The following is a 14,450-nucleotide window of genomic DNA, read 5'->3' as shown; positions in this document are numbered from 1 at the left end:
CCATCACTATTGAAACTTGATTATATATATATATATATATATATATATATATATATATATATATATATATATATATATATATATATATATATCAGGTTTGAAGGAATAAACTAATAAAAAATAAAAGTTTAGATGCAAAAAATAGAGGAAAAAATATATATACTAATTTTATACCGTGCAGTTGGCAACACTGCGCCATAATAATAGCTCAGAGTGACTCTGCATGTTGTAATACCAAAATTGTTCCAAAGGAAAATAAAATAAATAGCCAAAACACTAGAATATAACAGTGTATGCGGTGAATAGCCCCTTACTACTACCAAGGGAGCCTCGGAGGCCCACAACACTTTCTTTATTTATAAATAGAAAAAACAAAACACTAAAAACTAAGCAAGTACGTTTTTTGATTAATGGGGTCAAGCTTGTCAATATAATTTTTTTTTCAGATTTTTTATGCAATTAGAAATGTTAGAAAATATAACAAAAATAATTTGTGAGCCTCCGAGCCCCCTTCTCCCCTTGGTGTTCCTAGGGATAATAAAAATAAACACCATAAAGAAAGTAATTGGGACACATCGCAACAAAATTTCAAACACTGCAAAAATTATCTTCAGTACGACTTAACCATATGAAGTTAACCAATGATAATGGTTATCTAATTAATATGAAAATCAAGGATCTTCATCATTATGAATGAAAGAGAGGGAACACCTAAACCTATCATTTACAAAGCACCCAAATTATAAGTTAACACTAATCTTGCTTAGTAGTTATTAAGTATGCGTTCACTATAAAGGAAGTATATACATGTTTACGCAAAAGGTAAAAGTAGCGATCAAACAGGCAGATGCAGATTCTCCCATTTAAATTTGTTAATTTTCGTTTCAGCACTTCCTAGTCCAGGAAAATTAGGCTTTTTAACCCGGACATTTTGATAAACAAGCTGAAAATTGGTGGATATGTTCAGAATGTTATCCTAATCAACTCACTCAAAGTCCCAAAAAATCCGGCTTGGGAAAATCGAGAATGACGTAATCAATATGGCCGCCGACCGAATTCAACCCTTAAACTTTAAAACGTTATATATATATATACTCTGCATTTCAAGATACGAACTTCGTTTTCGCTTCATTTTGCAGAAAACACAATAATTTTCTTTTCTCTTTCTATTCATACATATATAAATATATATGTCATCACAATGTTATTGTTCAATTTCATATGTGGATTTATACATTCATATGTACGAGGGGCATTCAATAAGTAAAGAGACAAATTGCTATAGCTCAATAAAGATTTATTTCACTAAGGCTATTTTTCAATATAATCACCCTTTACAGTTATGCATTTGTCCCATCTTTCTTGCAGCTTCCTAATTCCCTTGGCGAAGAAATCTTTCGATTTACCCCGAAGCCACCTTTGCACCGCTGCCTTAACTTCCTCATTATTAGCAAATCACGTAGGGCGTCTTTGAGTGGTCCAAACAGGTAAAAATCAGATGGGGCGAGGTCTGGGCTGTAGGCAGGATGAGGTAAGACCTCCCAACCCAATTCTTGAAGCTTATCTCGGGTCAGCTGGGCTGTATGAGGGCGGGCGTTATCGTGCTGAAGAATGACTCCTTTTGACAAGAGTCCACGGCGTTTGCTCCTGATAGCTGGTTTAACTTTGTGTTCTAGCATCTCAGAATAGTATAGGCTATTGATAGTTCGCTGATCTTCAAGGAAATCGCAATAGATTGGATCCTGTGAGTCCCAAAAGATGGTCAGCAGCACTTTACCAGCGGAAGGTTGAACCTTGAATTTTTTGCGAACTGGAGAGCTAGTGTGTTTCCACTCCATACTCTGCCTTTTGGTCTCAGGGTCGTAGTGATGGATCCAGGCCTCGTCACAAGTCACTATTCTTTCAAAAAAAGCGTCTCCTTCAATCAAACTTCGTTGCGTTAATGCTTGGCAAATGGAAAGCCTTGATTCTTTATGAGCGTCAGTAACCTGTCTGGGAACCCATCTGGCACACGTTCTTCTGTACTTTAAAATGTTCCTAATGACATTGTGAACAGTTCCAACACTTACTTGAACCTCCTCAGCTATCATTTCAACAGTAATTCTTCTGTTATCACGATTAAGTCCGTCAATCCTCGATTCCAACGAAGAACCAGAAACTTCCACTGGACGTCCACATCGGGGTTCATCACCTACACTTGTTCGGCCACTTTTAAACCGATCAACCTACTTGTACACATTCGCACGGTTCATACAACTGTTACCGTACTGTCTCAACATTCGAGAAAAAATTTCACTTGGTTTTACACCTTCTGCGACTAAAAACCTAATGACTGACCGCTGTTCTTCTAAGGTGCAATCTTCTAGAGGACTTGCCATGATGAATTGATATTTTTGAAGTTATGTTGACATAAAATTACGAAACAGCAGATCAGAGCATATCCCAAGGTTGCCAGCTAACACCCCTGAAAAAAAATGATTAGTGTTAAAAATATAGACTTTGTCTCTTTACTTATTGAATGATCCTCGTATGTTGATTGCATGTTCATAACAATTTGTATCTAGTTCTAAAATAGATGTAATAAAGTTCACCAAATTGTAGTTAGATAGTTTCTTTTTTTTTAAATATTATTACCCATGCCAATACGTTGTCCTGTATGTGTATGAGTGTGCGTGAATGAATGACGAATTTAGTGTTTAAGTGGTAGCATTAATATTGATTTACTATGACAGTATTTGAAATATATGTGTAATAATGTATTGTATGTATTAGTGCATCGTGGAGGTTATGAAAGATAAATAACCCTAAATTACTCTAAATCGCCTCTGAGAGGAAAGCCAAAATAACATGACGAGCCAGAATAACGGCAGTCTTTTGAGAAATCTCAAAATTTCCATTTACGGAAAATATATACATTACTTTATTTTTTTTTTCCTGGCTGATTCAAATGTGTGGTCGATCTCCACTATGGGAATACAGATTCTGGATAAAGCTTATGTAAGATTTGGAAATAACAGATAAACAATTAAATTAAAACTCCTCGTCATTTGGGCTGGGTCGGGGCAACTCTCGCTTGCGTAGTTGCCTGAATCCAGGTCAGGGTCGTATGAGGAAACATGTGTCTCTTTCGGATCACTTCAGAATTAATCCTCAAGTAATAACTTTCAAATATAAATTACCTTTTAATAACTATTCGAGTTCCTTCACAATATTTCCATATGTATCCAGCAATCCCTTCTCCTCTAACTCCTTCTACCTTTCTTCTTTTCCTCCTTTTCTCCTTCTTTTCTCCTACCTTCTTCTTTCTCACTCCTTCCTTTCCAATTTCTAATAAACTAAAGAGGGGTTGTGACTGGGAGTTGTCGCTACAGACATGGTCATTAAATTGGTCTGATGTTTCTCTTCGGAAGTCCGATAGGAATTAGTTAATCCTAAAACAAGCATCTGAAGCTAGAACTCCAAAAGTCATGCATTTTTAATTTTATATTTTAACTGAATTATCAAAATTACAAGATTACAATATAAAAGCTTGCAACTCCCCTTTCCCACTCACGAGTGTTTCTCTTCACAGTGGCTAGACATGTGAGGAACTGGGACTACAAATCAGTGTGAGTGGAAAAACCATTGGAAAGTTGGCACCTCCATCAAGTTGGTAAGAACTACAAGTTGGATCGATAGGTCCCCATGATATGACTCCGGACCAGAAGGCAACGCGAGCAGTCACCTGTGTTTCTTTGTTGTCTTGTCTGAGGAAGGAGATATTTCTGGACAGGGTGTTGACATATGATGAGAAGTGGGCCTTCCCGACGCCTTCATCATTGGTTAGCATCCCATGAACTGGTCCTAAAACAGCCAAAACCAGCACTGCACCAGAAGAAGGCCATCCTGTGTGTTTGGTGGACTGCTCGCGGTATCGTGCATTTGGGAACTGCTACCAGCTGGTCAAAGCATCAATGAAACTGTGTACTGTCAGCAGTTGAACCGTGTTAAAAAAAAACTCATAACTCTAGAGCCAGCACTTCTGTATCGCAAAGGGATTCTCTTGTTACAGGACAACGCTAAGCCCCACGTTGCTTGAATGACCCGGGACACCATTCTGCTCCTAGGATGGGAAACACTATTGCATCCGCCGTACTCCCGCATATTGCAACGTTCGATTATCACCTGTTCCATTCCTTGGACAATCATCTTAGAGGGCGCCAGTTCAAATCCCTAGTAGAGATGCTAAATGCACTTGATGCCTTCTTCGCTTTACGTCCCAGCAAGTTCTATCGTGGTGGAATCCATAGCCTTCCAGAACGTTGGCAGAAGGTCGTCGATGCCGATGGTTACTATGTTTGATCTTCCAAGTACGTCTTAGGTGATATATTGATCTTCGAAGTTGGTGGATAAAAAGCGACAGGACTTTCTTGGTTACCTTTATAATTGAGTGCTAGTGATTAAGCCATTTTCACCATTGTCAGATATTTGTGGCACAATTTCCATCCTCAGCTACATGGATCCATTTCATTACCCATCCACTGTTGAACCTGGTAATACACTTGTTGCTATGAAATTTGTATGCATTTACTGCACAGTAAAAAATGGTTGTGTTAATTCAACACAATTTTAACACAGGGCAGTGGTTCCAGCAGGTTAGTCAACACACACCCCACTGTGTTGGCGTTTAACACACGGGGTGTGTTACGTCTTTAACACAAAAACGGTGTTGTGCCATGCTGTAAGCGTTAATGAACCACAAAATTACTCCCCCAAAATATGTTAAATCGCCTATATGCGTAATGTGTTTACATTACGCTGAGTCTTAAAAAGCACTTTAAACAAGTAAAAAAAATGTGCTCCAGTGCCGAGGGGGAGGTAGGAACAAACAACCTTTTAATTACTAGCCGCGTGCTCTTCCGACTTTTTTAAACAGTCATTTTTATTGCAAAAAATTACATAACATACAGATGGTGATCAGAAAAATGGAAACACCTGAAAGAAATTGCAACTTACCAGATTAATATGGTGTCGGGCCACCTTTCGCCTTCGGAACAGCCTTGATGCGACGTGGGATGGAGGCTAGAGGTCGTGAATGGTAGCAAGTGAAATTTTACACCATTCCTCGTGCAGGGCATCGGCCAGTTCTGTGAGAGAGGATGGAGGTGGAAATCGTCGCCGGAGTCGTGTTTCCAAGACGGATCACAGATGTTAAATTATGTTGAGATCTGGAGATTGGGCGGGCCAGGGGAGGTGTTGAACTTCATCCCGATGTTCCTCAAACCACGCTGCAACAACGCCAGCTGTGTGAATGGGTGCATTATCATCCTGGAAGATGGCGTCATTGTCCGGGAACAACATCCGGACGATAGGATGCAAGTAGTCTCCTAAAATTGCGACATAATCGTTGTCAGTGATTCGTACGCTAAGTGTGACATCCCAATGAAAACCATGATATGGCGCCCCACAGCATCATCGAGCCGCCGCCATGTTTCACAGTTGGGCGGAGACACTGCAGATCATAAGTTTTTGGGCGTTCTTCACACATAAACACGGCCCGTGGTTGGGAATAGGGTGAAGAATGACTCATCCGAACATATCACACGTTTCCAGTCCTCAACGGTTCAAGTTGCATGATCGCGGCACCATTTGCGACGTGCGAAAGCGTTATGGTCCCTGATGAGCGGTTTGGCCCGTGCAACACGACCCCGTAAGTTCATGTCATGTAATTCGCGGCGGACTGTGATTGTCGAAACAGGGTGGGGGAGGTGCTGATTGAGTTCCTCCGTCACTTGCTCCGCAGTGGCAGGATGGTTCTGCGTGACAATGCGCTTTAATACCCGGCGTGACCTGTCACTCATGATTTTCTTCCGCCCACTGTTCCGCTTCCCCGATGTGGTTTTCCTGTGTGTTGTGTAGGCCGTCATCACCTTCGACACTGTCCCACGCGACACACCTAACACAGTAGCCACTGCCGTCACACTCACTCCACATAACCGCGCACCAACAATTTGCCCTCTTTGAAAATGAGAGGTCTCCCATTTTACACTACCTCCGTCTGCTGCAGCCACTGGACACTGCTGTTCCACTGTGCCTGACGTAGTATGGAGACCGACCTAACACACCACCAGCAGCGGTCTGGCGCTGCGGGCGCCACGACACCACTGCCAACCCATACATCTGACGTGTTGCCAACTACAGGTGCTTCCATTTTTCTGATCACCATCTGTATGTCTATATAATATTGATAATAGGGAAAGAATCACAAAGCACAAAGGATACCACTGCAATACAATTAAAAAGAAATCACATTAAAGATATTCACACAAAATTCACACACAGACAACAGAAAAAAAATAGTATACAACAGTCGGGTAGTAAGCAAAATGACGTAAGTATAGATAAGGAGGCATTGTTCCAATGGAGCAGTGTAGTTTATAAATGTACATTGCTTGTGTCATCAGCTCATTTTCTGTAAGTAATATACCTGCTGTGTGAATAGTTACACAACACAACACTATAGTATTGCGTTTAGAACTGGAAAAATATTTAAAATACGGCCAAAGGAAAAACAGCACACTATTAATAAACTGTGGATCAACACGGAGTATGTGTGCTATAATGTCTGTATAACTACGCCACAGAGGCTGGGTGTAAGGACAGATTTGCAAGCGATGGGTAAGCGTATTAACTTGTCCACATCGGATACATTGAGCATCAGGTCGAAGATCGATTTCCCATGCTCTATGGTTAGTAAGAAATATATTGTGCACTAAACCATGCCATAACTCTCTCATTCAGGGTGGTAAAAAAGAAGAGGGTTCAAGCTATCGAAGACACCGTCATCATTATACGGAACATCATGGTTGCTATATGAATCCGTAATATATTGCACAAAGTATGGAATAATATTAGTTCCTTCACATAAAACACCTTTATCATCCAGTACATTATGAATAATCTGTTGCTTGCTCCTGCGACGTTCAGCACTGATATGTACAAGACTCGGAGGCTCAGTGGGAGACACTGATGAGATTTTGCTACGAACAGTAATACCGTGGAGTCTTTGGTGGTGTAATGTTAACAAAAAAGCTTTTACCTGTTTAATTTGTGGAAGTACAGGTTCACTGTTAAGAAATGCCGCATGATAGTCATGTAGAAGCTGGGAATAGTAATTATATTGTTCATGAAATCGTTGTGACCGATCTCTGCTGTATTCTTTACAGATTTGCCTCAAAGCTGGTTTGCCCCGTTGTTCCCACCATTGGATAATATTGGTCGTTTTCAAATGTTGCTGATTTATTTCTCTCCAGCGCTGGCGTAGCAGCTACTGGAATTCTGGTGCAGAAAGAATAACGGTATTTAAGTGCCATAAAGGATTATGTTTTAGAAGCTTTTGAAGTGGTAACTGGATAGTCATAACTAGTCCCATGTGATCCGAAAAACAAACTGGGATCCTTTCAACAGACTGCACATTTGTAAGTAAAGACTGTGAGATTTAAAAAAAAAAAAAAAAAAAAAAAAAAAAAGAATCAAGGCGTGAAGATCCAGTGGTGTAGAAATACGTGTGTCCAGGATTGTGGGGATGAAAATGACGCCAGACATCACATTAATTAAATTGGTTAATCACCTGTAATAAAGTAGTACAGAAGTTCGAAGTAGAAGTGGAATCTTGAGCGGAAACTACACTGTTATGATCTCCACCCCATATAATCAAACGAGAACTGTCATGTAAGGCGGAGGCTACCTCAGAATTAAAAAAATTATGACGGAGGTGCAAAATCGAACATTATCCACATTTCCAGTAATAATCCTACCATTGGGATGCTTGTATAACTGTTCAAAGTTTAAATCGTTTATAAGAGCAGTACCTGTGCCGTTGACGATTTCGTTAGGAAAAAAGGTGTACTGGTAAAGGCCTTGAAAATAGGTTACTTTCACTTCCTGGGAAAACAGTATATCAAGAGAGTAGCATTTAATAAAATCCAAAACTGCACTTTGATTGGGTTGAGTTGGGTTGATTGGGTTGAGTTGGGTTGATTGGTAGGAGATTGAGTTGAGTTGGTTTTTAGTTTAGCGTCCCTTTCAGCAGCGAGGCTATATGAGACGTGGACCTACTGGTTAGCTTGGAATCCGAACCACATGAGCTCCCACCGGAAATCGAACCCGGGTCTCTCACGCCAAAGGCCCGTACGCTAACCACTTAGCCACGAAGGAGCTCTTGGTAGGAGATGTGAGACCATTAAAACTTACCGTTCCTATTTTAAAGGAGTACATTGAGGGCTGCAATAAAAAGGACACACCAAAACAGAGAAGGCGCAAGGACAGGAGCAAAAAGACGCAGTATAAACAAAAACAAAAGTCCCAAACAGACCACTAGCATATTCTCACTGTGTAGCGGTGGTGTCCAAAGTCTCTTGGAAAACCTCCCCATCAATAGGGCAATCAGTAGCTTATAATTGAGACATTTTTCTTAATCTAGTACGGGTTACTCTGCTAGTCGAATCATAGGAGGTTTTCCCGATCAATTTCAGAACCTTCCCCGTATTAACCTCGTGGCTGGAGCGTTTCTTCTTTTTAAGTTGTACACTAATAGGGGGTTCATTAATGCCATCAACACTTGAGGTAGGCATAATCTGGGGACCGCTACAAGTCGAGTCGAGCACATCGGAGAGAGGAGGCACTGAGTCAGGGTGATCACTAACCATAAGTTTAGACCGAGTATTGTCTGAAATATCGGTTGTTAGTGGCTGAGGTACACGACACTCGGATAAGTCACCTACTTTATTTATGTCTGGGTTAAATTCAAAGAGAAACTGGCAGGACATACCACCGTCAGGAAGAAGGACCCAGTGAGAATCCATTAATGGGTCTGGGCACAGAAACTGCCTCGCAGGGGATTGTCGGTGCAGGGTCATCCAGAGTTGTCGGCGTGGTACTAGGAGCGGGACTTGGCCACGGAGGCGATGAAGAAAACGTCGCTTGTAGAAGGATAAATTGTTGAGGTCTTTAGAATTTGGCTAATCAGAGTGCTCCTTTAAGCCGCGTATATTCGAAGATAACCGTTCGGGATAAGACAAAATCTGCTCGCCATTTAGACCTAATTTTATAACAAAATGACGACTGTCTATTTACTTTATTTTATAGTTCTTCCATATTCACTTTCAAATGATCGGCGACAGTTGCCAACTAATAAAGTTGATGCGTTTGTTGCTTCTAGTACACAATCGCTTAGAAAAAGAAGCAATAAATGCATCAAATGTAGGAGATGAATTTAGAACACCTAAATGACACATGCCTAGCTCTTTTTGTGCTCTTAGGGTTTCTTCTGAAACATTATGTAAAACACCTAAAAACACATCGCGCGGTTTGCATTTTGAAATTTTGCGTATGCATGGATTTGTTTAAGTATTTCTTTCTACTGTGTTTGTCTCTAGCTTTAATGCATAAGCCTTTATAATTAGATGCCCACCATATTTGGAAATCACGCAGAAAACAACACCGAAGATTCTACACTTGTGTTAATTTAACACACAGGCTGTGTGTCATTTCAACTGCTGGCATTTGACACACAACTTCAAATGGAGAGTGAGTTGTTCTACCCACTTGTTTGCGTTATATTTTAACACAATCGTGTTAATACGTAGACATGTCGTTGAACTAACACAACGATTTTTTACAGTGTGAGGAGGGTAGTCTTTCCGGTTTCACCTGAGCTGTTGATTTTGTCGCCTTTGATATGAACATTCGAAACCGCATATCGTTTAGTGTATCTCCTAAATTTCCATCATAAAGGTAGACCATAGTTTCGTGACCAGCAATATGAACTACTTCTTTCGGTTTCCCAGCTGTCTTGAAAACAGCAGCATCTTTCTTAAACATCTCATTCCTCTTTAACATTTTGATAGGGTTACATTTCCCTAGACCGTACAACTTTGATGTTTTATCACACTCTAACACAATACGCGTGAAACGAATGTGAGAGCAAACTTCTTCACAAAGTTCTTGTTTAATTTTATTAATGTCATAGACAGTCTTTGTTTTTACAGTTCGCTTTGGCTCCGAGCAGAGAAAAATATAATGAAACTCATTATTGAAGTAATGTATTAACAGGGCCAGAAGATCAGTGTCATCATTTAAAATGGCTGTAGGATACTTGCGTGCTAATGCAACACTTTCCATGATGATCATAACGTCAGCATCACCAGAAGCTTATTTTGGTGGTACGGAAGGTAAAGCGTCGTTGGCTTCCTGCGAAAAGTTGTAGTGATGTTTATGGGGAGTGCCCAGCCTGGCTCGCTGAGCATAGTAGACGGTTGGTGGTGATTTGCTACCCTTTTACCATACCCCCAGTAACGAGCAGGTCCAAGCGCAGGAAGCCAACGATGTTGTACCTTCTGGACTATAGCTAAAATATCCGTGTCATCCGCATATCTCGTCTGAATAATGATTTGTCATCTACTTTAAAAATCTCCAACTTCCATTAATGCTTCCTTCATTAAGCATTTACTGTAAACATTAAATAATATCGTTCTCTGATTCCTTCCCCAATTTCCACACAATTGGTAAGTGTAACTTTCGTCCTGTGTATATGTGGAAATGAGTACACGCATCTAATGTATGTGTAATATCAATAAACATACAATATAGAGCTAAACTAAATAATATACATGAAGACGCATTCTCATGTGTATTTAGAGCTCATAATACAATCATGTTACGTATGTGTGTGTGTACGTACGTTTGTATTAAGGATGTTACAAAATATAAGATCTTCTCATGTGTATCGCCATAATATAGACTGAATGAAGCAAAAAAAAAAAAAAACCAACTAAGCATCCGCAATGAAAAATGGTATGATTGGTTACTCTCGTTTCCGCCATAAATATTGACGCAAAACATTGCGATCTTATTGGGCTGAGCGGGCAGAGTGATGGTAGCGAAATTGTGACGTATGGCTTCACAATCTTTTGTATAGGCAGATCCTCTATTTTATAACATCCTTGGATTGTATATAAATAAATGACACATAATATTTGCTATATTATGATTAAATGAAGTGGCAAAAACGAATCGATCAAGAAGTATTTACTACTTAAAATGTCAGTAAATATTTACCTATATAAATACAATTGCAACAAAATCTCATAATGATTTTCATTAATTTTTTCCGAAAATTTCAACGGAAACTTAAAATTGTTCCTTTTACACTTTTAGCAAGTTAAATTTAATTTGAAAATGTTGAGCTAAGCTTTAATCAGAAAACTGGAGAAAGGCATTCACAAAATTAGAGACAAACTCTCTGAAAATAAAATTTAAGAAAAGCCCAAAAACAAAAACAATAAAAGAAAAAACAGCATATATATTCTTCTCTCAAGGAAATTGCCTGCCTTGTGACGCGATACACGTAATTGTTCCGACAGATGTCCTTCGTCTCGAACTTTTGACTGAAAACAAAAGACACGCGAAACAGCAGTGTGCAACTTCTTTCCTTTCTCTGTTCCTAGCAAAAAAAGAAAAAGAAAAAAGGAAGAAAGGGGGAAAACAAAAGAAAAATAGGAACAAAGAAAGTTGTTTAAGAGTAGAGTGAGTTACAAATTGAATCCCGTTGTTTCAGGAAGAGTCGTTGTATCCTTAGCTATTCTGCAACCACTACCATCACGCCTGTTGGTCTCGTGTATAGTTACCAGGATGAAGAAATAGCTGCGAGGGAGATTCTAAAGGCAGAGTTAGGGATGCGAGTGGCTACGAACTTCTCCATCAAAGTTGGCGATGAAGTCCGTAGATTCATCAATGATTCATCAAGGAAGGGAGAAAAGTCTCCGGAAGGTAATGTTTTATCTCGTAGAAGACTGGAGCCTTTCGTATCTATTCGTTTCTTTCATCGTCTGTTTTACACAAAACTCACGAGATGACACAAATATCTAACGTAGAAAATTTCGTTTCGTGCTTCTGTGCGTGTAACAACTTTTGAAACTAAATAATACATGATTTAATAAATAAAATTATACTTTTGAAAGAGTAAAAATTCTTAAAATTTTGAGTATTTCTGTAACTGAGAATATTACTAATCAATAATTAGCTTGTAAGGATGCATAATCACTAGAAAAACGACTTAAGAACCTGCCTTACTAAAATTAATACAAAATTTACCATTTTTAGTTTGCTTATTTTCCATAATTGAAAGGAGATAATGAAATGCAACTTACCACAATCATAGATAATGTTATTCCACAACAGAAAATATGAATCTGAAGAATGTTCAATGTTGCCATCCATAGAAATTACAGTGTTGCCAGAAAAAACAATTTCCCTAAAATCTAAGTTAAGACAGCAAATAGAGGAATGAACTCAACCGCATTTGATTACGTATCGTGTTGTTTTGGTTTCTTGTGAACTACTTTTTAATTAACATTATTATTTAGTTTTAATAACTGTATGTTAAAACCATTTTGTTTATTACAAACTAAATACAACTATTATTTAAAAAGTAGCTCACAGGAAACCAAAACAATATGATACGTAACCAAATGCAGTTGAGTTTGTTTCTCTACTCGCTGCCTTAACTTAGATTTTAGGGAAATTGTTTTTCTGGTAACACTGTAATTTCTATGGATGGCAACACTGAACATTCTTCAGGTTCATATTTTCTGTTGTAGAATATCATTATCTATTATTGTAGTGACTTGTATTTCATTATCTCCTTTCACTGATGAATAAACAAGCAAAAGAAAAATGGTAAATTTTATATTATTTTAGTAAGGCAGGCTCTTAAATAATAATGTTATTTAAAAAATAGTTCACAGAATACCAAATCAACATGATACGTAACCAAATACAGTTGAGTTCGTTCCTCTAGTTGAGATCGCCTTAACTTAGATTTTGGGGGAATTGTTACTGAAAATTCTTCAGGTTCATATTTTCTGTTGTAGAACAACATTATCTATGATTGTGATAAGTCGCATTTCATTATCTCCTTTCACTTATGAATAAACAACCAGAAGAAAAATGGTAAATCTTGTATTATTTTTTAGTATGTCAGACTCTTCTATCTCGAATGTACATAATTAGTTAATACATAAATTGAAATGAGGCTCATACATGACCTTTAAAACACTACATTCCCTATATTATCTCACATATTCCTCCACTTATAATAGAAAATTACAGTATTTATACTTCTAATTCCAGTAAGCATTTATGCGAGTTCTCTATCAGATTTTATTTGAGAGATTTGGGCGCCCAGTGATAGGCGTGTATAGTTTGATAAATTGTGCAGGAAAAAAAAATATCATGCGTTCTTGATTCTTCCGATTTCCTTTGGGAGAAGGAAACCATGGTTACAGGAGCCCAGAGAGTGAAATATGTTCACCACGTGTGTAAACCTCAAGTTCAATAGAATATTATTAAGGGTGAAATCGAATTTTTATTTTAAATTCTTATTTATTTATTTATTTATTTTTTTTTTTAATTTTACCTCTATTAGTTCTGCCGGTAAGGGCAGAGGAGATAATAAGAATTGAATGTCCGCAACTAGGGTTTTGTCATTCGGGACAAACACGAAAATCAACACTTCCAATTCACATAGACCCCCTATTGCTTTTTAGGCCCTCTTCCAACCACATGCACAGTATGCTCCTCGTCTATGCCGCTCTGTGAGGAAGAAGTTGTTGTGGATGAATTTAACATACTAATAGTAGAAGACGAAGGCACGGGTGATGAGAATCTTGAAAGTAATTTCGGCGATGATTCAACGTTAACAGGAAAACCGACGCTGCTGTCAGTTTTTACGTGCATAAAGTCACCAAAGAAAACGCACATAAAGTCGAAGGACGTTTATTTGACAGATGCATATAAGATCTGAACTAATCAGCTTAGAGGCACCTAACTTTCCAGCTATGTACTCCTGGATTAGTGATAACAAATCACCGCACCTGAAAATCATACTGTTATGGCATAAAAACGCAAAATAAAAAAATAAGACAGTCTTGTGATAATTTAAAAAGATACTCACAACGTAATGCAGGCTACAGCAGTTCTTACAAACACGTCTTAATAATAACACAACACCATGCGATTATTCATCACCTCACAATGCACATCTGGGCGATGAATAAGAAAGAACTTGGTCCACACAACACTTTATCATTCACAGCTTCCAAATCATGGCTGAAACACTTCAATCGACAATACAAGATAGTTTCGCGCAAGATTATGCATAAAGGTAATATGAGAATCCACGTTGATGTCACAGTTGTTCAAACAACCACCATAGACTTTTTTTAATGAAATCAAGTTTTTCATTACAGGGTACGAGTTGATTCCAGTGCAGATCATTAATGTATATTATTCCAGATTTGATAGCTACAAAACTCTTGGCACAGCAGACGATCCAGTGAGCATCCCGTCTCATTCCAAACATCTCCCGAATATTGTTTCGAAATTGGACTTACAGACAAATGCTGCAGCAA

Source organism: Thermobia domestica, chromosome 1, assembly GCF_964235325.1.
Source record: "Thermobia domestica chromosome 1, izTheDome1.hap1.1, whole genome shotgun sequence".
In the NCBI taxonomy this organism is placed as follows: domain Eukaryota; kingdom Metazoa; phylum Arthropoda; class Insecta; order Zygentoma; family Lepismatidae; genus Thermobia; species Thermobia domestica.
Note: the sequence above shows the minus strand (reverse complement) of the source record.